Raw genomic sequence first — 24,795 nt, forward strand, 5'->3', positions numbered from 1 at the left:
ACTTTGTAGACCAGGCTGGCCTCGAACTCAGAAATCCGCCTGCCTCTGCCTCCCGAGTGCTGGGATTAAAGGCGTGCGCCACCACGCCTGGCCTTGAATTTTTTTTGATCTTTTTTTTTTTTTTTTGTTTAAAATCAGCTTAGCCCCCTTCTTGCAGCCCAGGGGCAGTGCGTAGTGGGACTCGTACCACTGCCGGTACAGTGTGCTGTCAAGCACAATGCAGTTCTTCACCAGGGGCTTGGTGCAAACAAGCTCGTTGTTGGATGCATTGTAGACAACAACATCGATGATCCTTGTTTTGCGAGTACAACATGCAGAGCCCCAGGAAAATTTCCCCACATCCAGGCTCAGGGCAAGGTACTTCTTATTGCCTCTTCGAACTTGGACTGTGTGTATGAGGCGAGGGCCAATCTTAGTGTTGGCAGCAGGCCGTCCCAGCTCATACTTCGGCTTCTTGTGGTGGGGTTTTCTCCCCTCCCCACCCCCAACCCCCAGTCTTGTGGCGCTTGTGCCAGTTGTCCTGAGAGATGCCCATCACTCCGCGCTGACTGGAAAGAGGACGCTCAAAGCTTCACAGTCTGGTTTCTAAAACTCAGCCCCACCTTCTTGCTATTTATTGTTTGGCTTGCTTGCTTTGTACTCAATTGCAACCCATGGTCTTTTGCAAGACCTACAGGCTTTCAGTTTCTTGGTGTCAAATCAGAGAAGAGGAAAAGATGGCACAAAAGTGAATTCTATGGGGCTCTGTAATGTAGCAGAGCCACAGTGAGCTCTGGTGCAACCTTGCCTTGTGTTGGCTCAGTGGTCGGTTACAGAAGGTCTCACAAGATGAGAGACTGGTCAGAGGGACAGGTGCTCAGCATGGGACTAAGAGTCTGGATGTATCCTGTTGAGCATTTCCTCAGCTAATTCTCCCTGGTGACTGAGTACGTCCCAGAGGAACCATGCCCAGAAGTTAGGGGCACCTGGGTAACATTACAGTCTATCAATTCCTCACATATTTCCCTGAAGTCCATGTGGATCTTTGCATGCTTTGAGGTTTTTGCAAACATGAAAATGGCCACCCACATCTGTCAGGTACATCTGAGTTTTCAGACATTACTGGGAAACAGCAGTGCACTGTGGGAAATCTCCATGCCCAGTGCATGATGGGACACCTCCACACTGTGGTGCTGTGGGCTGGGCCTGAGGAAACCTTCAGCGTGCACTCTTGTTTTTCTCTAATGCCTCTGGACAGCCTTTCACTCAGGCTGAGACAAGATGGCAGCGCTCATATCGACCTTCTGCTTCCTGCCAGGAGGGGAAGACGCTGCCTCTCCTTAGACGCGTGGACACGTCTGGCTTTCTGATTGTCAGCATCTGCCTAGATATCACAAGGTTGTGGGATTTACTGTTATAACAGTGTCTTTGCCACAGTGTTGATCAAAATCAGGGAATTAGCCAAGCATTTTGTGTCTGTTTATAGAGAAGCTACAACCGGGGGAAAGAGACGTTTCAGCTGCTTTGCAGAAACGAATCGGAGGTTTCTCTCTGTAATGTCTTCTTTGTCCATTGTGCCCACTGTGTGGGGGTAGAAAATACGCACGGTTTTATGAAATACACTGCTTATCTACTTCTGGGAACTTCTGCTCTGTGCCTTTATCCATGTACCATTTAGCCATATAGTTAAAATATACTTTATCCAGATAGGAATATTTCTTACGTCCTGATATAGTTATTAAATTATGGGTGTAAGCAATGAGGGCAACTAATATATATTGACCATGTTTTTTTTTTAAGAAATTACTTTAAATATATGACAACCACAAATTTAATGCCATTAAACATGGCAGAAAGTGAGACTATGCATTAGCAGGAGCTGGAGAGATGCCTAGTGTTTTATTTCTCGGGATGTTGCTTACTACAAATTATTCACATGCTGAGATGAAGCTTAGAAGTTGATCTAAATATCTTGAGGCACGGAATGACAGTCAGATCACCTCTGAACCCTGGGGTGGGTTAGGCCCAGGAGTCCCTGAGAGCAGGGAAGAACAGTGCATTGTGGCCACTATGGGAAGGAGAGCCTGCGGCCAGGGCAGGTTAGAGATGTACCTGCCCTCCTGGGCTGTCCACATGCATGCCTGAGTATGTGAGCACCCTGGCATTTCTCACTATGAAAGAATCAGGTTGGTGTGCCTCAGACTCCTTGGCTCTAAAGAAGGCTTGCAGGCAGCAGCTTGGCTGTTGTCCTGTGTGTGCTGGTAGGAACAGCTAGCTCTGCGGCAATGAGAAAGTAGGGCTTTGTGAAGAACATGGCCTCCTGTGTCTGGAGGTCACTGCTGTGCACCTCCACAGGGACTAGGGCAGCCTTCTCTCCCTGGCTGAGGCACCTGAAGTAGGTGGGTCACTGCCTGTGAGGGCAGCATGGGAACTGGGGCTGGGAGGAAATTCGAGTTCTGGGCAAGAGGTGTTTACTAGGAGCATTTTGGGGGAGATAAGAAGTCAGAAGTGGATACTCACAGTCATCCATTGGATGGAGCACAGAGTCCCCAATGAAGGAGCTAGAGAAAGGACCCAAGGAGCTGAAGGGGTTTGCAGCCCTATAGGAGGAACATCAATATGAACTAACCAGTACCTCCAGAGCTCCTTGGGACTAAACCACCAATCAAAGAAAACACATGGTGAAACTTGTGGTTCTAGCAGTGTATGTAGCAGCGGATGGCCTAGTCGGTCATCAATGGGAGGAGAGGCCCTTGGTCCTGGGAAGGTTCTATGCCCCAGTATAGGGGAGTGCCAGGACCAGGAATGGGAGTGTATAGAAGGGAAACTAGGAAATGGAATAACATTTGAAATGTAAATAAGGAAAATATCTAATTAAAAAAAAAGAGTTCAGTGGACTTCAGGAAGGCAGGCAGATAGAGGGAGCTGGGAGGGGAGGAGGGGAAGAAGTGGCAGGAGGCTTCCTAATCATCTGCCGGTTGAAATGGATCAGCTGGTTCCTGGAGCTCCCTGGAGGATGGACCCAGCCTGAGGGCAGATGTGAGGGGACTGAAGTTAGGAGGGCAGCGGGGTGATATTAATACAAGATAACTCCATTTCAGAAACAAGCTCTTTGATTAACTGTAAATGCCAGTGACAGCAAGCACCATGACCTCACCAAGACACAGAGTGTATGTGTATGTATAGAAGGACCTGTGAGTGTATGCAAGTGTGTGTGTAAGGGTGTATGTGTGGAGGACTTGGGGCAGAGGATGTGGTTGCTTGGGAGCACATGAGCACATGTGTTTGCGTGTGAAAGCATTCGGGAGGATGGATAGGAGCCTGAGTTTGGAGGAAAGTTGTGAGTGTGTGGGAGCATGTGTGTGAGCAAGTGAGAGAGAGTGTGTGTGTGAGTGAGTGTGTGGTGTGGGGAGTGTGTGAGAGCACTGTGCGAGTGTGAGCAAAGGAGTGTGTGTGTGTGAGTGTGTGGTGGGGGAGTGTGTGGGAGCACATGTGTGAGTGTGAGCAAGTGAGAGTGTGTGTGAGTATGTGTGTGTGTATGGGAGTATGTGAGAGTACATGAGTTTGTAGGGGAGTACGTATGTGAGTGTGACCCTCACTCAGCATGAACGAGTGTGTGCAGGAATAGGGTTATGAGTATGAGCATGGATGAACATGTGAGGGTGTGAATGTGTATGTGTGAGTCCATGTGTGCCACACCACCTCCAGTAGGATTTGTGTGACAAGTTCCACAGGCTGAGGAGATTGACCTACAAAGGGGGAGGCCTCCTGGAACGGGTTGTGGAACTCTTTGCCAGAGAAAAATTATTGAGCTCTAGTTCTCATGGCAATCTCATTGTTTTGTTTTCTCTTATTCCTTTTCTTATTTACATGCTCCTGGTAGCCTAGACCAAGATCTTAAGCAAAAATAATGGGTAAGAAACCATCCCTAGAGAAGGGGCCACTAACATGACCTTATCCCCAGGGAAACCAACGCTTTGCTTTTTAAATCCTTTACAAAACTATTATGATAAATAAAAACTTTCCCAACAGTAAAATTTCATATGGCTACACGTGTGTCATCAGAGGTGGGTTTTGGTATATGGTAAAGAAAGCTTTAATTAGAGAGAAAGTAGTTTAAATTTGTGTGTTGAAGATTTATTAAAAAAAAAATCAGGCATTAGATGTTAAATAATAGTTGACCATATTGGGCTGGAGAGTTAGCTCAGCGGTTAACAGCACTGACCATAAAGATTTATTAACCTGCTTTTGGAAATATACCACTAGCCTTGGACGACTGCCCCATTGAATATATCCTTTCAGAATTGTTATATTTTGATGATTTATAATGATGTTGCTTGTTTTGTTTGTGATTCACGGAATACATAGTTTCAGAGTTGTAATGCTTGGATGATTTTTGTGCTTTACTGTGCCAAATGATTTTTGTTGTCATTTGTGATTGTTTCACTTGGATACAGTTTCTAAGAGATGTAATATATTTTTTTTAATGCATAAAATCCCCTGCTTGAGAGCTGCAGAATATACTCAGATTCAAACTGCCTCTGTGTTTGTTTCTGTTTGTCACCACCGAATCCTTACCCACCTCGCTTCGAGGACCCTCATTCCAGGGACACCCCCATAACTGACTGGGGTGGTCTGTGGCACGTGTGCATGTATGTGACCGAACATGAGTATGGTGTATGATTAGGGAGGTGTAAAGGAACACGTGTACGTGAGACATGGGAGTGTATGTGACTGAGTGTGTGTGTGTGTGTCTCGAGTACCATGAAGGCCGTAGAATAGCTGGAATCTTAACACCTGAGGTCAGGCATCCATTAGAATTGAGATAGATCGCTGGGCAGTGGTGGCGCACGCCTTTATTCCCAGCACTTGGGAGGCAGAGGCAGGCAGATTTCTGAGTTCAAGGCCAGCCTGGTCTACAGAGTGAGTTCCAGGACAGTCAGGGAGAAACCCTGTCTCAGAAAAAAAAAAAAAAAAAAAAAAGAATTGAGATAGAGCACCACACTGTTTAGTAGCATCGTGGAAGCACTTTGCCCATCTCTGAAGCACACCTTGAACAGAAGTCTTCTTTCAGTGGCCTTTCACTTACTAACTACTGGACACCCAGAGAGAGAGCCTGCTTGCTCCTTAGCTGGGCTTGTGGAGTGGTGGCTGCTTGTTGAACCAGGCTGCTGCTGGGACATTTTCTTAGCTTTCAGTTTGGAGTGAGTCGTATAAAATTGTGAGCTTTAATTCTTTATTCTTTCACGTGAAATATTCATTTCTTACAGGGCAGAGGGGTTGTATTGAGTCAGAAGGGCGTGGCTGCACATTTTCAGCTCTTTAACCCTTTTCTGGCCAGGAAAAAGCTGGACACATGAACTATGTGGGTAGGATCTTGCTTTATATAAACCTGACTCTGCTGGTATAAACGAGGCCAGGATCCCTCTTAATTGTCTTTTGCTCACTGTGTTTCTGTGGTTGACTGTCCTGAGAGAAAGCAGCCCAAAGTGGAGGAGGGAACAGCGGAATGATGGCTTCCACCACATGTGGGTGCCCTTGAAGGGGTTTGGGGTGTGGCTTCAGCATAGCATCATTACTGTGAAATTCCTTCACAGTAACTGCACGGGCGAATAACACTGCATCGGGACTTCCTTTCCAAGGAGCTCGAAAGAAATAAAACATACAGAGCTCAGGGTCCTTTCCAAGCTCCCTGTACCAAGGACTGATATTTGAAAAAGAAATTACTTAGATTGAGTGAGCATGCCCACCAACTGGAGTATTCTCCTGCAGGATTACTGGACAAGAGCCGCCGTTCTTCCTGTGCGTGCGTCCGTGCGCGTCCCTGCGTGTGTCCGTGCGTGCGATGTCTTCTTCAGTTCCGTTTATAGGTGGAGGTGGGTGGCAGACCCATGGCATGATCTGTGAATGTGTAGAGGTCAGAGGACAGGCAGAGGAGTTGGTTTTCTTCTTGGACAATGCCTTTATGAGCTCTCTTCGCTCACCCTACGGAGAGTGTTAGCGTGATTTTTTGCTGTTGTTTTCATCATGGTTGAGCAGTTTAAAACCATGTTTTATCGCCAGTCTAAGTTCTGCGTCTGCCTGTTTATATTTAACCCCGGCTTCATTTTTCTGATTGAAAAATAAGATTTGTTCTGTTTAACTTTTTCTAACCTACTCCGATCGTGGTTAAACATACACCACTTGCACTCCGTGCTGCAGGCACGTGTTTTAGCATATGGGAGCAAGTCTCACTGCACTGAGAGCCATCCTCAGGGTCTTTGGTTATTGGGCAACACCCAGGAAATGTAGCCTTAGGAACAAAGACCACGGCATGACTCAGACAACAGCTGACTTACAGAACATGTAGTTCATGTTCAAGGAAACCCACCCACCCCCCTCAAAAAGTGCTCTCTCTCTCTCTCTCTCTCTCTCTCTCTCTCTCTCTCTCTCTCTCTCATATTGTAGTGAATGCTGGCTTGGAACTCACTATGTAGCATAGACTGACAGCAAATTCATGGAAATCCTGTCTTAACCACCCACTAGAATGGTTGAAAATATTTAAAATATTTGTGTATAAGAGGGACAGGAGCTGGGCGTGGTGGTGCATGCCTTTAATCCCAGCACTTGGGAGGCAGAGGCAGGCGGATTTCTGAGTTCGAGACCAGCCTGGTCTACAAAGTGAGTTCCAGGACAGCCAGAGCTACAGAGAAACCCAGTCTCGAAAAACCAACCCCCCTCACCCCCCACCCCCAAAAAAGAGGGACAGGAGAGTAGGAAAAGCACAATAAAAAGAATGGATGAAAATGGAGGGGTACCTAATAAAATAAAATTCATGCCTAGTTTACAACTCCTTCTTTCGCTGATCCAACTGCCTTAAAAATAACACTTGAATAATAGTATTTGAAAAGGAGGCCAACTTGGCATGTTTTTATGAAAAGCAAATTTCATTACCAGTATTTTCCATAGAGTATACTTGTAATTCACTTTTTGGTCAGTCTCTTCAGTCTTTGAACTTTTGAAAGGCATGTAATTAGCCATTACCCAAAGGAAGATGCCAGCTGGGACAGATGGATGAAGGATTGCTAGCTGATGGATACCCCCAGTCTACCTCCATCCCAACTTTTGCTTCTCAATGTAGTGGCATGCTGTGGTTTCTTCAAAAATGGAGATCACCTGTGCATGCACAAGCAGAGGTGCAAGGTGCACACCCCACATTAATGACAGGAGCAAGAAAAGCAGGGTTCACTTAGCTCCAGTTTCAACATCAATGATGTAACCAATTCTTTCTTTATATTTGTCCTGCTACATGCACTCTGTGATTGGTGTGTGTGTGTGTGTGTGTGTGGTATGTTATGTGTGTGTATGTGTGTGGTATTTGGTGTGTGTGTGTATGCATTTGTGTGTCTTTGTGTTGTGTCTGTGTGTGTGCATGTGTGTTTATGTGTCTATGTGTATGTGTGTGTGTATGCATGTTTATGTGTGTGGTGTGTTACGTGTGTATGTATGTGTGTGTGTGGTATGTTATGTGTGTATGTGTGTTTATGTGTGTGGTATGTTGGGCAGAGGTTAACCTCCGGCACTCTGGTGTTTGAGTCAGGGGCTCTTTTTTCCCCCCAAAGATTTATTATATATAATAATATATAGACACACCAGAAGATGGTTGTAAGCCACCATGTGGTTGCTGGGATTTGAACTCAGGACCTTCAGGAGAGCAGTCAGTGCTCTTACCTGCTGAGCCATCTTGCCAGCCCCAAGTCAGGGGCTCTTGTTGGCTGGCAATCATATTCTAGAGATGCACACGTGATTACCTTCCCAGGGTTATGACTAGTCTTCATTTGGCTTCTGGGCCTGAGCCTCAGTTCTCAAGCTTGTATGGGAAGCATTTCATCCAAAAAGCTTTCAACATAGTCCTTCTGATTTCCTTTTCTGACGTGTGACTTTGGATGAAAAGATGTAACAATGCATTAGAATACAGCGAAGGACCTATAATATAAAATACATATGACATACACTTTGTAATGTAGAAACCTGCTTTTGGGATGCTCTCTGCATGTCTGTGCTTAGGTAAGAATTGAGCTGTCACAAAAAACTTGCATTTGGATAATTACTTTAAAAATAATTGGAGCGATGGCTAATTGCTGGGCCCTGTGCTGGGCCCCTCCAGGTAGACCCCTCCTCATTGTCACCTGTTAATTGTGCCCACTGTGCCTCGCACCACCGAATCCATGCTGCTCGCGGAGCACTGTCATTATAATTCATATTGGAATTAGCTGGAATTGTTTTCCCCCCTGGTCACGTGAAGCTTGAATTTTTGCAAGGACTTTCTAAATACAAACATATTAACTGCTCTCATTCTATGTCAGACACACATTTTAGTTATAGCGACGCAGGGACATAATTTACTTGCTATTATTTTGTCACAATGCACCAATTTCAAAGAGAATTAAAATAATATCACATGGTGATTTTTTTTTTTAATTCCAGTGAATCTTAAATGTAGTTTTAGCAAGAACCGGCCAGGAATTTCTTGAGCCTGTGTTTGCTCCTCTACCTTCCGCCTTTCGGTTTTCTCCCATTTCTCCCCTCATCTCAGGATCCATGTATCATTTTTAGGATGCCAGCCAAGCGCCCGTGTATGTAACTTTAAGTTAAGTGTTAGTAGGTTTGATGCACCTTGCTGCGTTTATGAGGGAGAACTAGGAGGTGCCGCTTGGCTCTTCCTCTGGACTTGCTCAGAGGTCTGAGTCAACTGGAGTTCAGCTCACGTTTGGGCGTGTTGCCACACCTGCCTTTCAGCGGCTGCTTGGGAGCTGCAGTCTAGGGTGTCCCTGGAAACCTTGGCAGAAAGCCTAGGGGCTGAATACCTGGGGTTCCCATTGAGTAAATCTAGAATCAGACCAGAGAGCCAGTGAGCTCAGCCTGTGCCAGGGGGCCAAGAGTTGTGGTCACTTCTCACCAAAGCACCCCGGCTGAAGGGGCGTGGGTTGGGTTCCCTTCTTTGTGTACCTCACAAAATGCTTTCTTGGGGGTGGGGAGAAACTGTTTAAATCCTGAAAGAAAGACACTGCTTATGCAGGGGAGCGCTCTGCTTTCTGGAAACACGGCTTCCTCGGTACCCGCTTACACATAATTGGGGTGTTTGGCCTTGGCACTGGCCCCGTCTTCCTGGCTGTGAGAAGCAGCCCACCATTTCAGGATGTTTGTGGAGGGAGAGGGCAACCCCCATAGATTTTAGGGTCATTATGACTCAGTGGTGAAAGAAACAGTGTCCTCCATTATATAAAGAAGAGACGGCAGTCGAGGAGATTTGAACACAAACTGGTGATTTGTATATGTGGGCAACTGGGCAAGACCTCTACACATTCTGTAGCCTCTAGTTTCATGTCTTCCAGTGCATTGATTCTTGTAGTTGTGAGGTGATTCGAAGAGTCAATGTATTTTCTTTTGGGATTGTCAGGAAAGACTAACAGGCACACTATTGCATTTGACAAAATGCGATCAAAGGGGTCTCAACAAGAATTTAAAAATGTAGCTGACTTAAATCATACTTTTACACTGAAAAGTCAAACTTGGGTACATGTGAGATGCGCCATAGGCGGCCGTGATATCTCAATGCCATAAAAGGCTGCACCAGGCATTTAGCACACGTAGCCTCTCTCATACCCACCTCTGTGGTGGCAAGAGCATGCTCTCAGCGAGAGTCAGGTGTATATGATCATTAGCCACGTGGAGAGCCTTTAAGCTTATTCCCTTGCCATGGTTTGGCTGAGAGAAGCCTGCAATAATAAAGCCATGGAGACACCACCCTCCATTTCATGGTCTAGACGGTCAGGGTCTAGAGGTGCGAGGTGTGCCCCGGTGTGCCCCATGATCCCAGGTGTTCTGACACTTGTCTGCAGCCAGTCAGGTGCTTCCGTGGAGAATCAGCGTGAAACACAAGCCCTGGTGTCCAAGCCTCACTCAACTCTGCATCAATAGCAGCGTTTACATGAACATCTCCTTGGGTTGTGTCCTTTGCTCTCGAGGTGGGGATGCCCAAGCCAAGGGTTGTTTGTGTGGGGTGGCCTAGGTCCAGCCCATGTATGCTCTTTAGTTGGTGGTTCAGTCTCTGAGAGCCTCAGGGGCCAGGTTAGTCGACTCTGTTGATCTTCCTGTGGAGTTGCTATCCCCTTCAGGGCCTGCAATCCTTCCTCCAACTCTTCCATAAGAGTCCCTGAGCTCCATCTACTGTTTGGCTGTGGATGTCTGTGTCTGAGTCAGCTGCTGGGTGAGGCCTCTCAGGGAACAGCCATGTTAAGCTCCTGTCTGCAAACATAACAGTATCATTAATAGTGTCAGGGATTGGTGCTGCCCATGGGGATGGGTCTCTAGTTGGACCCGTTATTGCTTGGCCATTTTCTCAGTCTCTGTTCCATTTCCTATGCCTACATTTCTTGTAGATGGGATAAATTTTGGGTCAAAAGTTTTGTGGATAGGTTGGTGTCCCTATCGCTCCACTGGTGTTCCTGCCTGGCTACAGGAGTGGCTTCTTCATGTTCTATATCCCCAATGCTGTGAGTCACAGGTAGGTCACCCCCATTGATGCTTGAGCACCTCCCTTATCCCAGGTCTCTGTCTCATCCTGGAGATGCCTCCTCCCACCTCATCACCCCTGTCAGTTGCAGATTTCCATCGATTCTCATGGCTATCTATCGATGTCTCCTGTCCTTCCCCACACCGGATCCTGCACTCTCCCATCTCCCCTCCCTCTCTGTTCGTTCCCTCCCTCCCTCCCTCCCTCCCTCCCTCCCTCCCTCCATCTGCCTCCTCTTATGACTATTTAATTCTCCTGGCTAAGTGAGATTCAAGCATCCTCTCTTGTGCCTTACTTCTTGTTTAGCTTCTTTGGGTCTGTGGAGTGTAGCATTGGTATCCTATATTTCATTGCTAAAACCCACTTAGAAGTGGGTACACACCATGCATGTCCTTTTGGCACTGAGTTGCCTCACTCAGAATGACATTCTCAAGTTCCACCTTTTCAAGGGAGAACCGTAGTCCAGTCTTGACCTGGGAATACGTATTGAGTTAGAAGGAATCTTTCTCTGTTCCCACAGAGCCACCAAGGACTTACTTTGGTCTCAAGTGCCTTTCTTTGCGCATGCCCTGTACTTGTCTCTTTTATCCGCTGTAAGATTAGAAATGATCTTTTACCTTGGCCCCCTGTGGCATCTCAGCTGACTCAATCCATTCTGCAGATGTCCTCGGAAGAGCGTCTCACGGCTCGGGGTGAGCTGTAGAGGGTGGTCCATCTTTCTCACAGCCTCTCTGACCACTGTATTGTTATCCCTCTGGAGTTTTTCTGGAAAGCTTGGCCTTACCTGGGTGGGAAACAAGGAAAGCAAGGAGCCCAGTATCTTTCCTGTGCCCTTCCAAGGCCTTTGGTCCATATGTCTTTATGTGGAAAACATCCTATTTGGTAGACTGTCCTCTGGGGCATCCCCACAACAAGGACTCATGACATGACAGGCATGTTGTCATTGCTCATTAATGATATCCCCCCTCCACACACACACACACACACTGGGCACACCTCACTGTGCATAGGAACCATGGGGTCACTCATCCATTTTGGCATCCTAACCATTAAAAACTGAACAGAGTATGCGGTCCTTCAGACAGCCTTGGTGTGCTATTGGTGATAGTAGGAGCGTTGGTGCTGTCAGCTCTTGCTGAGATAGCCTCAAATACTGGCTCGACCCCACACTTATCCTGAGGATTCTGGGAAGGGTGAGTTAGATGCTTACAAACCGGAGGGCTCTTCATGGAAATTCCACTGTAAGATGAGTAATTGTGTCTTGAATGGCTGTGTGTTTGTGACGCTGTCTTCCTCCCTTGGCCCTTTCACCCCAGTACAGAGTGGGGAGGGTTGATGGGAGGCAATGGGACATATTTCTGTAACTGAGTGGGGTGCAACTGGGCAACTCCTTATGCTCCCTAACGCTTAAGGGGATGTGTTGGACCAACTTGCATGGTACCAAGGCCATCACCGACAGGGAAAGAAATGTCTCTTTCCACCTAACTTTTGGCCACATTTGGTTCCAAATGGTAAACTACCATGTGCTAGCAGTGGCCACCCGTGGATGAAGGCCCAGCTCCACCTTTCAGCTTTAGCTGAGTTCCCGTTTCATGGAGGCTTGTCCTACAACCCAAGACAGTCGGGACAAACACGGGGGGGGGGGGCTGTGGAGTAGGAAGTTAGCGTGACATGCATCAGATGAAGGGGTGTGGTCCCCAGAACATGTCTGATCAGGAGCTACAGTGACAAGTGAAGCCTCAATCCTGCTTGTTCCTCCTGCGATGCTCTGCTCTAGCCCAGGTGGTGAGAGGTGAGGCCTCCCAAGGGAGCCAGGTGGGCAGGGGGCAGGTGGGCAGGGGAGGCAGGTGGGCAGGGGAGGCAGGTGGGCAGGTGGGCAGGGGCACAGAGAGGGTGGCAAGTGCTGCTTCTCCGGTGAGGCCTTGGAGACCTTGCTTGGCAGTCCTGGGTTGTTGAGGTGTGTGTGTGTGTGTGTGTGTATGTACTGGTTTACATGGGTATGTGCAGGTGTGGGAGTACATATATGTATGTAGGACAGAGATCAATATTAGGTGTCCTTCTTAATTATTCTCCACTTTATTATTTGAGACAGGGTCTCTCACTGAACCTGAGACCTGATTTGTATGTGGATCCTGGGGATGTGAACTTAGGTCTTCATGCTTGAGTGGCAGGCACTTTACTAACCAGGCCATCTCTCTAACCCTGTGGAATGGGGGTACTGAAACACCGCAGCTCGTGTGCGCATTCTTTCCTGCTGACAGTGGTCTCTCTTTTGTTTACCAGTCTGTTCATTATTCACAAGGACTTTCCCTTTTGGAAGAACACTGCCATCAGAGGACTCTGGGTCCATGTGTTCACTCTCTGACCCTGGCTCTTTCCTCAGGACACGGGTCTGTAGGCTATCCTGAGTTTCCCTCCTGGATGCAGGGCACGCTGATACCTGCTTACCCTCTGTCCTTTCACAGAAAGGACAATAGCCTGTAGCTCTTGCTCACTCTGTGAGATGATAAGTTAGCCATGGGCCTCAGGCAGGGCTGAGAGCCAGCTCCCCATTGGGCAGGATCGCCACTCTCACATAGGACTTCCTCTGCAGTGGGCCAGCACCTTAGAGAGCTGACACCCAAGGGACAGTTCTCAGTGAAGGCCATTTCCACAGAGAGCCGCTTTTACTCAGCTCCTGACTCTAGACCTCCTTTCAGAAACCTCTGCACCTAGGGCCGGAACCTAGGCAGCCTGTGCAGGTGGTGGCACGTGGCCTGTGACTTTCCACGCACATGATAGTGAATACACAAGGCTGTGAGTAAGTACTCTTTGTGGTAAAGCCAGAAGCATGCATGGTAGTGGTGGTGGGGTGAGGTGGGCTTGGGGTGTGTGCGCATGACGGCTTGGGAGAGGTGACATCTGGCCACAGCATTTGAAGTGTCTTCCACTGAGTCAGATTCTCCCAGTTCCATCCTACAGGACTCGCAGTACAGTGTGGGAGCTGTGGAGAAGCGGCTACTCTGCTTTGGTCCTTCACTCCCACTGGGTTCCGCTGCCTTCTGCTTGGCACACTTTAACCCCCAAGCTCCTGCCATGACGTCTGACTATCATTTTTGTCTTAGCCCCGGACTACGGTGGACAAAAGATGGGGACAAATTCGTGCTTCTGGTCCCTACATCAATTGAGCAGGTCTAGGAGAAAACCACCAGACGAGACTTCAGAAATTTCAGAGATACTATTTTCCTAAATGTAAAATAAGGTATACCTACATACGGTGAATGGGGCTGAGCCTCACAGGCAGCAGTGGCTAAGTGTGCTTTATTTTAAGAGATGCCCTTTTGGGTCAAGAGACTTACAATCGAGGCTGTGGGGTTTAGGAACACACAAAAATAGAGAAGCTGGTCGGAGACCCACTGAAGAGCCCCCCCCTTCCCGCTGTCCCTTACCATCACGTTGGGAACACGGGGTTGCAGGACCCATGCAGGATCATCGGTGGGTGTTTGGTTCATGATTCGGCCTCATACAGCAAGGAATGGAAGGGTTTTTATAGGTGGGGTTGAGTTTAGTGTTTTTCCTATAAAATAATTTCCACAAATTTAGCTTCAGGCTCTCCTTCTCTGTCTGATATAGGAGCCCTGACTTAGAGTTTCTTTTTTGAACATCTATAAAATGCACAATCCTGTGGCCAGCAGCCCCCACCTCAGTGGATCATGTCATAGAGCTACCTGATTTTTCAGAACCATCTAGCTGCTCCCTCCTGCTTCACCTGTCCTCTCCTTTCTTCCCCTCTCCCTTCTTCCCTCCCTCCCTGCCTCCATTTTTCCTTTTCCCTCCTTCTTCCTTCCTTCTTTCCCCTACTTCTTTGAAACTACTATGAGAGTTGATCAATAGTAATGTAAAATAAGGAGTATATTCAAGATTAGAGTATTTATATATCTCTTAATTTATCTTTCCCCAAAGTACAGTTTTTTGTTTGTTTGTTTAATTTCAACTTAATGGTAATGGAATGGTCTATTTTTGTTCTTTAAAAAGTGCTCATCTCTCTTGACCACATTGCTAAGATCCCCCGGGAATCCAGGACAGCCCTAGCGTCTGAGGGTTCTGTGTTGGACAGAGCAGCATGTCTGTGATGGAGTTGATGGCCGTTTGTGAGGTGGTGAGGCACGACTAGCTGTGAGCAGTGGCATTCTGTGGGTGCAGAGGAGGCCAGAGATGAAAAATTACTTCTGGATGGATCACTGCGAACACTCCATGCAGTTCCTTAAAGAACCACACACCGAGGGCTGCGGAAATGGACAGTCGGTAAGATGCGTGTCATGCCTCTAATCCCAGCACTCGGGAGGCAGAGGCAGGCAGATTTCTGAGTTCGAGGACAGCCTGGGCTATACAGAGAAACCCTGTCTCGAAAAACCAAAACCAAACCAAACCAAACCAAACCAAACCAAACCAAACCAAACCTCCAAGATGCGTGTCATGTAATCATGAGGACTGGATTCAGATCTCCAGCCCGCGTGTGAAAGGACAGGAATAGAGACGGACATTGGTAATTCTAGGACTGTAGTGAGCAGAGACTGGTGGATCTTCAGAGCTAGTCAGTCTTTCCAACTGTGAGTTCTGGGTTCAATGACAGGCCCTGTCTCAAAACTAACTTGGGAGCCGGGCGTGGTGGCGCACGCCTTTAATCCCAGCACTCGGGAGGCAGAGGCAGGTGGATTTCTGAGTTCGAGGCCAGCCTGGTCTACAAAGTGAGTGCCAGGACAGCCAGGGCTACACAGAGAAACCCTGTCTCGAAAAAAAACCAAACCAAAAAAAAAAAAAAAAAAGAAAAATCAAAACTAACTTGGAGATCCCTAGAGGGGTACATCTGACATTTATCTCTGGTCTCCACCGGTATTCTCATACCTGTGTACACATACCTGAACACACAAACATGAACATACGTATACCACACACACATAAACATGTGCACACACACAAGCACACACTCACGAAATCGTCATCATCATCACCATTATCATCTACTTAATATGCAAATCCCACACTGAGAAGGTTAAAACAAATAACATTTTTGTTTGCTTTTGCGTGTGTGTGTGTGTGTGTGTGTGTGTGTGAAAGATATGGTGACTGAGAAGACACTGGAATTTCGTAGAATACAAAAGTAAATGTAATGTTTCAATATCATATAAAGTAAATGGGAAGAAAATAAAATGTAAGGAATGTTTAGACTTGAAACAACCTGTACATTATTACTCCAACAAGAATCTAGAAGATAAAGGAATTATTATCAGCCTCTCCACCGTTGTGTGTGAGATGTGAGGAGAGAGTGAACATCTCAGGCAATCAGTCCCCCTTCCTTCTTCCTGGAACGGCCCAAGTTGATCATCTCCGAGCTGTTTGTATAGAGTGAGGTGGGTTCTTCAGCATAAACCCTGGTCTGTGTCTATAGACGCTGTCTGTGCTCACAGCCAGATGCTTGCCACTATAGCGGGGACATTTGCACTAAGAGAGAAGATTAACTAATTGTCACACATGGGACCAGCCAGGACATTGTTCCAGGCTTGACTTCAATTCTTGTGCTAAAGAAGAAAAGTCCCCTGCAACAATGTCATTAATGTGATAAAAAGAAATACTTGTTAATAACTAGATAATTTTAAGAACTTAGGCTCATCCATCTGCTAATCTGGGCTGTGATTAAGGAGCTAATACTACCACCCATTATTCCTAATGACAAGACCAAGCAGGCTTAACGCACAAGCCATAGTGAAGAGGCGGTGAAGGATATCAGCAATCTCAGCCACGATTGAGGAATTGGCCCGTCCTCCACACAACAAAAGTGATACAAAAGAATTACACCCTCACTAAAGTCTATTTCCTCGTATAATCACACAAAATGATTTTTCTTAAATATGATAATAAATCACAGCAAAAAATCAATGTGGCAGGGCCCAACTGCTATGGCCTGATAACGCATCAATCAATATTTAGTATTTAGATTTTAATTAATACACAGCCCTGCAGAGGCTTTTTAGGAGAGAAATATTTTCTCAGATAAAAAATCCGGCACCGTTAGCATGCAAAAGTTGTTGCTCATATCTGTCATTGATCAATCTGCTCGAGTTGTGATTAAAACCCTTGAAAATATCAGACAAGAGGAAGAAACAGATTGGGCCCAGAACAGACCGTCGTGGGCGGTTTGCAGGGAGGAGGGTAGCAGAGCTGCAGTAGCCTTCCAGCCTAGTTGCTGGGCTGGAGCAGGCCCATGGGGGAGTTGGTAGCTTGTGGAAACAGACTGGGCTCTTTGCTGCTGGATGGGAACCAGAACACCATGAATGAGCATCTCTAGTTACGGCTGCCACACTCTCCAGCCTTGTTAATTGTAGTTTGGGGTGAAATTCTCCCTTGATGAGAAGAACACTTTTAAAATGATTGTACTGTTGGTGTGTGTGTGTCTGTACATTGATTTCAGGAATCATTTTAATTTCTGGCAATTCCCTTGACATAGGGGTGGGCTACTAAATCTAAAACGATAAATAGGCAGCTGGGGATTTCCATCTCCAGACCTCTGAATGGGAGAGATCTGTTGCCCATCTTCTGTTCTCAGACTGTCTCCTCAGGGCTGAGTGATGGCCAGCATCCACACTGCCCTTAGATGTCTTACCTCCTACAGTTGTCCTGTGAACCACAAGTTTACAAACAGGCGTAAGAGGAAACGGCCACTCTCTGGTGTCTGCATCCTGGCATTTGCCAGGCATTTTATCTTGTAAGAAAGTTTCCCTTTTCTAGTCCCTGCAGTCTAACCAATCAGAAGTAAGCAGGAAAGATGGAATGTTTGTGTTCGGAGACTTTTGGGAAACAGTAAGAGGAAGAAGAGCCTTGTCTCTGGGGTGAATGGAAAGTGGGCAGGGCTGAGTGGTTCAGTTGCTCCCCTTCCTGGGTCACCTCCTCTTTGTTTAGTCTCCAACAACAGTCCCTTCTCCCCTTGCATGCAAGCCATGTGTGGCCTCTGTGGAAGTGCTGATTCAGCAAGCTTCTCTCCCTAAGCCAGCTAATCAAGTCTTCAGGCAGCAACATCAGGTTGAGTCTTGCAAGCAGGGCCAGCTGTCTGTGTCTCTAGGCATCGGGGTGGAGCCTGCTGGCCATATGGGTCCTCCCTTTTTTTTTTTTTTTTCAGATTTCACATCTCATGGGTTTAAATATGAGGCCAGCTGATGTCAGTAGGAGGACACATCAAAAACAGGCGGAGACATTCCTCATCTCCTCTGGCTTTGGTGTCAAAGCATTTGGGGACTTGTATCTTGAAGAAGGGAGGTGCTGAGGAGCCTTGGGTTCTGGGACATTCATGCACGTTGATGTTTGTAAAGACATCAGTTGAAGATTTCAAGGTAGAAAGCTCAAAGACCAAGAGTGTGGCTTGTTTCCAGTGGCAAGCAGACTCTTCAATCTGGGGGCATAGTTTGGATAAGCAGATGGAGCAAAGGCACAAGGGGGCTCATAACTTTGGGGGAATCCTGGATACTAGCTTGAGCTTACCTTCACTTCTGACAGTCACCGTCTCCTTGGGGATTTCTGGAAGTCAATAGCTGGGAAGGGAGGAACAAATTCAAGTCTCTGGGATGAGAAGATAAGTCGGAGGCTGTCGCCTATGGGGGAATGTGGATCCTTGGGCACCAGCCAGTGGATTTTGGCCCTTCCAGCTTGCTTGCCTGTTCTAAGTGGAAAATTCTAGGCTGGGAAATCTGACCGAAGCAGTAGAAGACATTGAGTAGAATTCCCATTCCATGTAGAATCCATAACTGATATAGTCCTGAATTTTGATGCAATAATTCTATCACAATTTTATCCTAAAAAAATGGATGGAGCAGAGAGAGGGTCCTTGTCGAGATGTGCCATGAGAGAACTAGCTGTCAGGATGTGGCAACTAGGGCTGAGCAGAGGAAAGACCTCCACGACATGGTGTTGCCAAGATGGACCTGTTCACAGAATAGTACTAAGTGACATGGGGATGCCCTCAGTGTTGTTGAAGGAGAAGGAGGAGGAGGAGGAGGAGGAGGACGAGGAGGACGAGGAGGACGAGGAGGACGAGGAGGAGGAGAAGGAGAAGAAGAAGAGATGATATATATAAATAGATATAGCTTCTTGTGTGCAGGCTTTACAGGCACACTCTACCGTGCCTGGCTTTTTAAAGGGGTATCTTTTATTTTAAAAGGGGAGACATTGCAGGTTGTGGTTAGAGTTGGTTCTCTGAGTCTTTGAGTCTTGCATTAGTGTCCCTGGTTAGCTCTGTCTGTCCGTCTAACTGTCTATCTATCTATCTATCTATCTATCTATCTATCTATCTATCTATCTATCTGTCAATCATCTCTATCTATTTACATGTCTATCATATGTTTGTATGTATGAATGTATGTATGTATGTATATATGTATGTATCTATCTCTATTTATATATCTTCTTTCTTCTTCTTCTTCTTCTTCTTCTTCTTCTTCTTCTTCTTCTTCTTCTTCTTCTTCTTCTTCTTCTTCTTCCTCTTCCTCCTCCTCCTCCTCCTCCTCCTCCTCCTCCTCTTCCTCTTCTTCTTCTTCTTCTTCTTCTTCTTCTTCTTCTTCTTCTTCTTCTTCTTCTTCTTCTTCTTCTTCTTCTTCTTCTTCTGTAGCTTTGGAATGAGGTTTGCCTATATAGCTCTGGATATTCTTGAACTCATTATATATCCTAGACTGGCTTCAAACAAGGAGTGATTCTCCTGCTTTAGCTTCTTGTGTGCAGGTGTTACAGGCACACTCCACTGTGCCTGGCCTTTTAAAGGGGCACACTTGTAGCCTCAGCTTGGGAAGATGAAATGGGGTTCCTTGGGGGTCCATCTCCTCATTTCCTGCCAGATGCCCCCCAAATCTCCTGTGCTGACTCAGAACATTTAGCAGCATTCTCTTGTTGGTGTCAAATTGTCACCATAAAGTGCCCTCTCTGTAAGATATTTGGGGCCTGGTCTCCTCTAGTCTTATAAATCAGTAGATAGAAGTTTCTCGAGCCAAAGACTTTATTTCATTCAGAGAATTAAGCCTGATGAGAATTGTCTTCATCCCATCATTAAGTAGCTGTAGACTGGACCACTCCATCTCAAATGGGCTTTCTTTTTCCTAAGTGCCCCAGACAGTGCTAAATGAGAGGGTGATTGGAAACCAAGGTGTTCAGATGTCTGTGTGTTAGAGTGGGAGCGATGACCTTTTGCTTCTTTTATAGGGGGATTTCATTTTATTTTTGCAACACTCAGATTAAAATAACACACATGCAATCACAACGAGACGTCTTCTGTCAGTGTGAAGCAGGGGGAGATACTCCTTGTGCATGAGAAGCAGCGGCCGCTTGCTTCTCCGACAGAACTGCTGCTATATCCATGGTCCCAGTGTCTAAGCCAGGAAGGTGTGTGATGATGTCAACTTGGGGGAGACACTTCATCTCCACTGACGTAGAACAGACTTGGGACAGATGCAATCAGAATCGCAATCAAGAGGTTTAAGCAGTCATAGGGGAGACAGTCTGGAACCATGGGGTCTTGGGACCTAGATGTGACACCGAGTGGCCCTCATGGCATTGTACATATGAATTGTGCAAGTGTTGGTTGATTGAGCTGTTTATCTTATGGCCTCTTTGTCACAAAGCCAACTGTAAACAGCTTGGGAGGAAAAGACCAATAACCACAAGCACAGGTTACCCTTTTCAGATTTGCAGAGATTCCATGTAAATTGGCAGCTATAGTGGTGTGTGTGTGTGTGTGATGAACTGCTAATGTACCTTTACTTGGGGACAACCAGGGGATATGTTCCAGCCTTCTCGTATCCAGGTTGGGAGAGCTGTGAAGGTAGACAAGGTGGCTCAGACCAGAGACAGGACAGAGCTGTACTGTCCAAATTTGTCCAATGGGTGGGAAGGATCAGGGTACATAGTTGGTTTTGCTGTCTCTGTTCAGAATGAAGAGATGCCTGTTTGTGGTGTCAAGGCCACTTGACAATGACAAGGGTGTCATCTCTGTGTTACCTGGGCATCTCTTATGGCCAACATTCTGCTACGTAGTCTGAGGTTTTGAGGGAAGATGTAAATAAAAAATAAAACAGGGTTAGAAACCTCTGCATACCTACTGATGACTCCCAGTACCGAAGCCTGAGAACCATGGCAAGGGCACAACAATAATGATACCCAATAAGAAGGGACACTCGAGAGGACAGAGACACAGGCACGGTCATAGACTTCAAGAAGAGACATTGCAGTGACAGATGAGCCTTTGCAGCAAAACGCAAGCCATAGAGTGATCAGCTGCCGCTTTTCTCTGCGGACTCTGTCTTTTCAAGGGCATCAACGGCTTGAGTAACCGAGAATAAAAAAAGACATTCATTAGACAACCAGAATGGCTTTATAATAGGAATGACTTTAAGTGGACAACAATGATATGATTTTGTTCTGAAGAAGCGGTTTTCAGTTGAGGTTTGCTCTAAGATGATACGTGGGGTACAGGAACACATGTGACACACAGCTGCCCTGCACCGTGACAAATGTGCAGTATGGGGATGAGTATGTTGTCTTCGTTGTCTTAATCTGTCTACCTTGATTAGGGTTTGAAAATATTCAGAATAAGATGTATGTGCTTAAACTCACCGTCACCCACAGCAACAGCCATGATCTTGTCCAGGGGTATACTTTTCCCATTTCTCTGCATATATATCTGAGTCTGGAAGCCACCACGTTCCTCAGGAAAAGTCTTCAATAAACATCCCTACCTTCTGCCATTTTCTGAACGTCTTGTTATCTTTTTCCAGTCTGTGGTCTGACCACTTGGTTACTTTGATCACCCTGAGGTTACCCATGAGAAGGCCAAAGCTTAAGGAATGTCTGCCCATAGAGCTCAAGAGCTAGACAAAAGCCTCACTCCAACTACAACCCTGCCCATGTCTCCTGGACCTCAGTTTCCTCAGAATACCTCCAACCCTGAGTACTAGCTGGGCAGACATGTAGCACTCCTAGTGGACTAACAGCCCTGCTCAGGTGAGGAGGTTGGCAGGGTATTTAGTTCTTATTGTGTGAATATGTGCACACGTAGCGATGTGAGTGTGTGTCCATGCAAGCGCAGGTCAGAGGACAGCCTTGGTTGTCACTTCTCTAGAGTGATTTGTCTTGCTTTTTGAGACAGGATCTCTTACTGGCCTGAGACTCGCCAAGTAGGCTAGGCTGGCTGGCCAGAAAACCGTAGGAACCTGCCTATCTCTCTTTCTCCCAGAGCTGGGATTACAAGTAACTGTGCCTGGATTTTCTTTATATGGGTCTGGGCCTGGAATTCAGGTCCTCATGCTTACAAGGCAAATACTTTACTGACTGAGACATCTCTCCATCCCTCAAGTTTAGTTCTTTATCTCAGAGACACTTTGGGATACGTCTGGACCTGAGAGCGTGTTCGTATGCTCACATATGGGCTTTGCCGGGGGTCAGTGTCTGGCCCCCAGCTGTCTGCTTGCACCCCTGGCTGTTCTGTGGCTGGTCTGGCATGCTGATCAGCTCCAGGATTCGTTTGCTTCTTTATTTCTCTGATGGTCGATGGAAATCTCTAGTCCATTCCCATTGCTGGACAAATGTCAGTTACCTAGCAAGGGTCACGGGTCTGACGGGAGGACTGGGGCTTCTGCCGGAGAGGTCTGTGATTTCTCAGCTATCATGGAAGCTCTTACAAGCAAGCAGCCTGGTAGGTTTTAGCCAAGCTTGTATGAATTTTGCTCTAAGCTAAACGAAATGCTTGTTCTATCTTAGTAAGTTGAGTACAAAAAGCTGCTGTTAAAATGGAACTTTTTTTTCATAATTTAGTCTATCAGGAATATGTACCCCCGGATGCCTGTTTAATTGGATGGAAAATGATCTCCCTCTGAGGTGAAAACAGCAATATTTTAGTTTCTTATGGCGTGCATATGTGGGAGAGCATTTTATGTTTGGCTGTTCACAAGTCTGAAGAAAAGTAACTCCGTGTCAGTTGTGTCTGCTAAGGTGCTTTTATAGACAGGTCTGAAATTCTCAGGCTAAGGTTTGCAGCATCTCTCTTTGTGCTGACAGTAATGGTTATTGCTGTTTTGAAGGTGGGAACTCTTGGCTGATTGAGTCAGGCACTTACTTAAGGGGTCAGAGCTGGGGGCTATCTGGCAAGCCCATGCCCTTTCCTCCACTATGAGGGCCAGCTGTTCATCGCCGCGTTCTAAGCTTACGCATACAAGTATTCTCGGCCACATATGGCTTGTGAGTGCGTTTGCTTGTCTATGAAGACAGGTGCTCGCCTCCTTCCCCTCGCCCCTGCAATCCATCTATGGCTGCATGTATTCTCCCACAGCGATTGAGACTCCCAGGCCCAGGCAGGTATATGTATTCATTCCCCAGATAATCAGAGGCCCCGATAAAATAAAGCTTCCAGCTGATGGACACCGGGCAGACAGGGCTGTTAGTTTATGTAGGCTACAGGCAGAGTCGACTGGAAAATTTTGATCACTTTAATTTACTATATCCAGCATGCCTGCTGTACTCGGCCAGTGCTTTTATCAAGCCCTGTGAGGTGGTATTGATTTTTTTATTTTCTATGTAGGATAAGAAGACAGAGAGTTAGGCGCAGGAGTGAATGAAGAACTTTCCCCAGATTGCGCTATTCTCCAGCTTTATTGCATCCTGTCGTTTGTGGTTTCAGATGACGCCCACTGTGTCAGGCTTGCTTGAAGCAATAAGCGGGGTGAATAACAATGGAAGGTCGAGATGAGAAAGATTGAAAAAGGAGAAAGAGGCATCTCTGAGAACGAGAGAGCACACACGGAAAATGGGAAAAAGCCCAGGTTGAAGAGAGCACGCGAGGCTAGAGAACCCAGCACCTCCTTTGACTGTGCTGCAAGGGCTGGGGAAAGAATACACAAATCGAGAACCCAGACCTTTGTCCTGTGGTCCCCTTCCTCAGTGCAAGCCAGTCCTTACCCACTACATGACAGTAACTGTGTGACCCCAGTGGACTCGTGTGACCAGCAGTGGACCCTGGGTGTCTCCTCCTTATTGCCCCAGAGACTTCTGAATGTGAATACAGGAACGGGTCCCAGCCCTGACCATGCTCCGGGGGATGCATGGGTAGTCAGTCTCAGGGACTTCACTAGGACTCTAAAGACTGAATCCTCCTCAGTGTGTGCAGGATGAAGGACAGGGTTGACTATTACCTGCTATTCAAAAGCCTCCCTCAATCACTGTTGCGTGTTCTCAAAGGTGCAGCAAGATAGGAGGACAAAATGCTTAAGTTCACGACTGCCATTTCCGTGATTTCTCTTTTGGTGGAAACGGGATTTTATCGTTCTGCTTTTTACAGCACACCCACTTGGGTCCCTTAGTGGGGAGGTGGACACTCTCATCTTCATGTGCTCATCCGTGCTTCCAGCTGGGTTCAGACAGAGACACAAAGCCCAGCTGTGAGCTTTGTCACACTATGCTCTGCTGTGTGTGGCTTTATGAACATGTCTGAAAGTCAACTTGCTTTGCCACTTTGGGCCTGCTTGCCACTGGCCCAAAGACAAGGCACGTGCGTGCTCTCAGTTTCCCCTCCGAGATCAGTGGACCAGTGTGGGCTGGTAAGTGTGAGGCAAAAATGAGAAATAGATTACGTTCAAACAACTTCCCAGAAAACAGCCTCCGGACACCAGACAACGGAAAGTGCAAAGTCTGTCTCTGTAGATGGAAGGCAGAAGTCTGTGGACAGGAAGGGCCAAGCCGCCCGTCAGGCGTGTACTGAGAACAGATTGAGGGGGACTTGGTGTTTGTTAGGCATGGCCTCCCAAAGAAGTCTTCCCCATATCATGTTAAATGCTCCCTGAACACCAGGAGGTCTTAGAAGTAGGGCCTCGTTTTGGGAGGGATTCTGCTACAGAAGTCAGCAGAGCAATCGTCACAAGCCTGCCATACTCTGGCTGTTACAAAGGAGTGAGACGGGGTTGGGAGGGGCGTGTTAGCATAGTACTAACATTCACACACACACACACACTCACACACATACATCATACACACACAAACATATATCACACACCCCCAAATAAACCACACACACAAATACCACACTCGCACACTCAGTTACTCACATACACCCATACACACACACACACATACACGCAAACACACACACACACATACGCATAAATCACATGCATACACAAACATACACAGATATAAACACATCTATTACACACATACACATACATCACAAACACACACTACACAGACACACATCACAC

General features: G+C 46.8%; 1 pseudogene; it reads right to left on the minus strand.

Moving 5' to 3' along the window:
- Positions 1-535, minus strand: part of LOC110285170 — an 878-nt pseudogene extending 343 nt beyond the window's left edge.
- Positions 536-24,795: the final 24,260 nt, after the last annotated feature.

The sequence above is a fragment of the Mus caroli genome, chromosome 18, assembly GCF_900094665.2.
Source record: "Mus caroli chromosome 18, CAROLI_EIJ_v1.1, whole genome shotgun sequence".
NCBI lineage: Eukaryota > Metazoa > Chordata > Mammalia > Rodentia > Muridae > Mus > Mus caroli.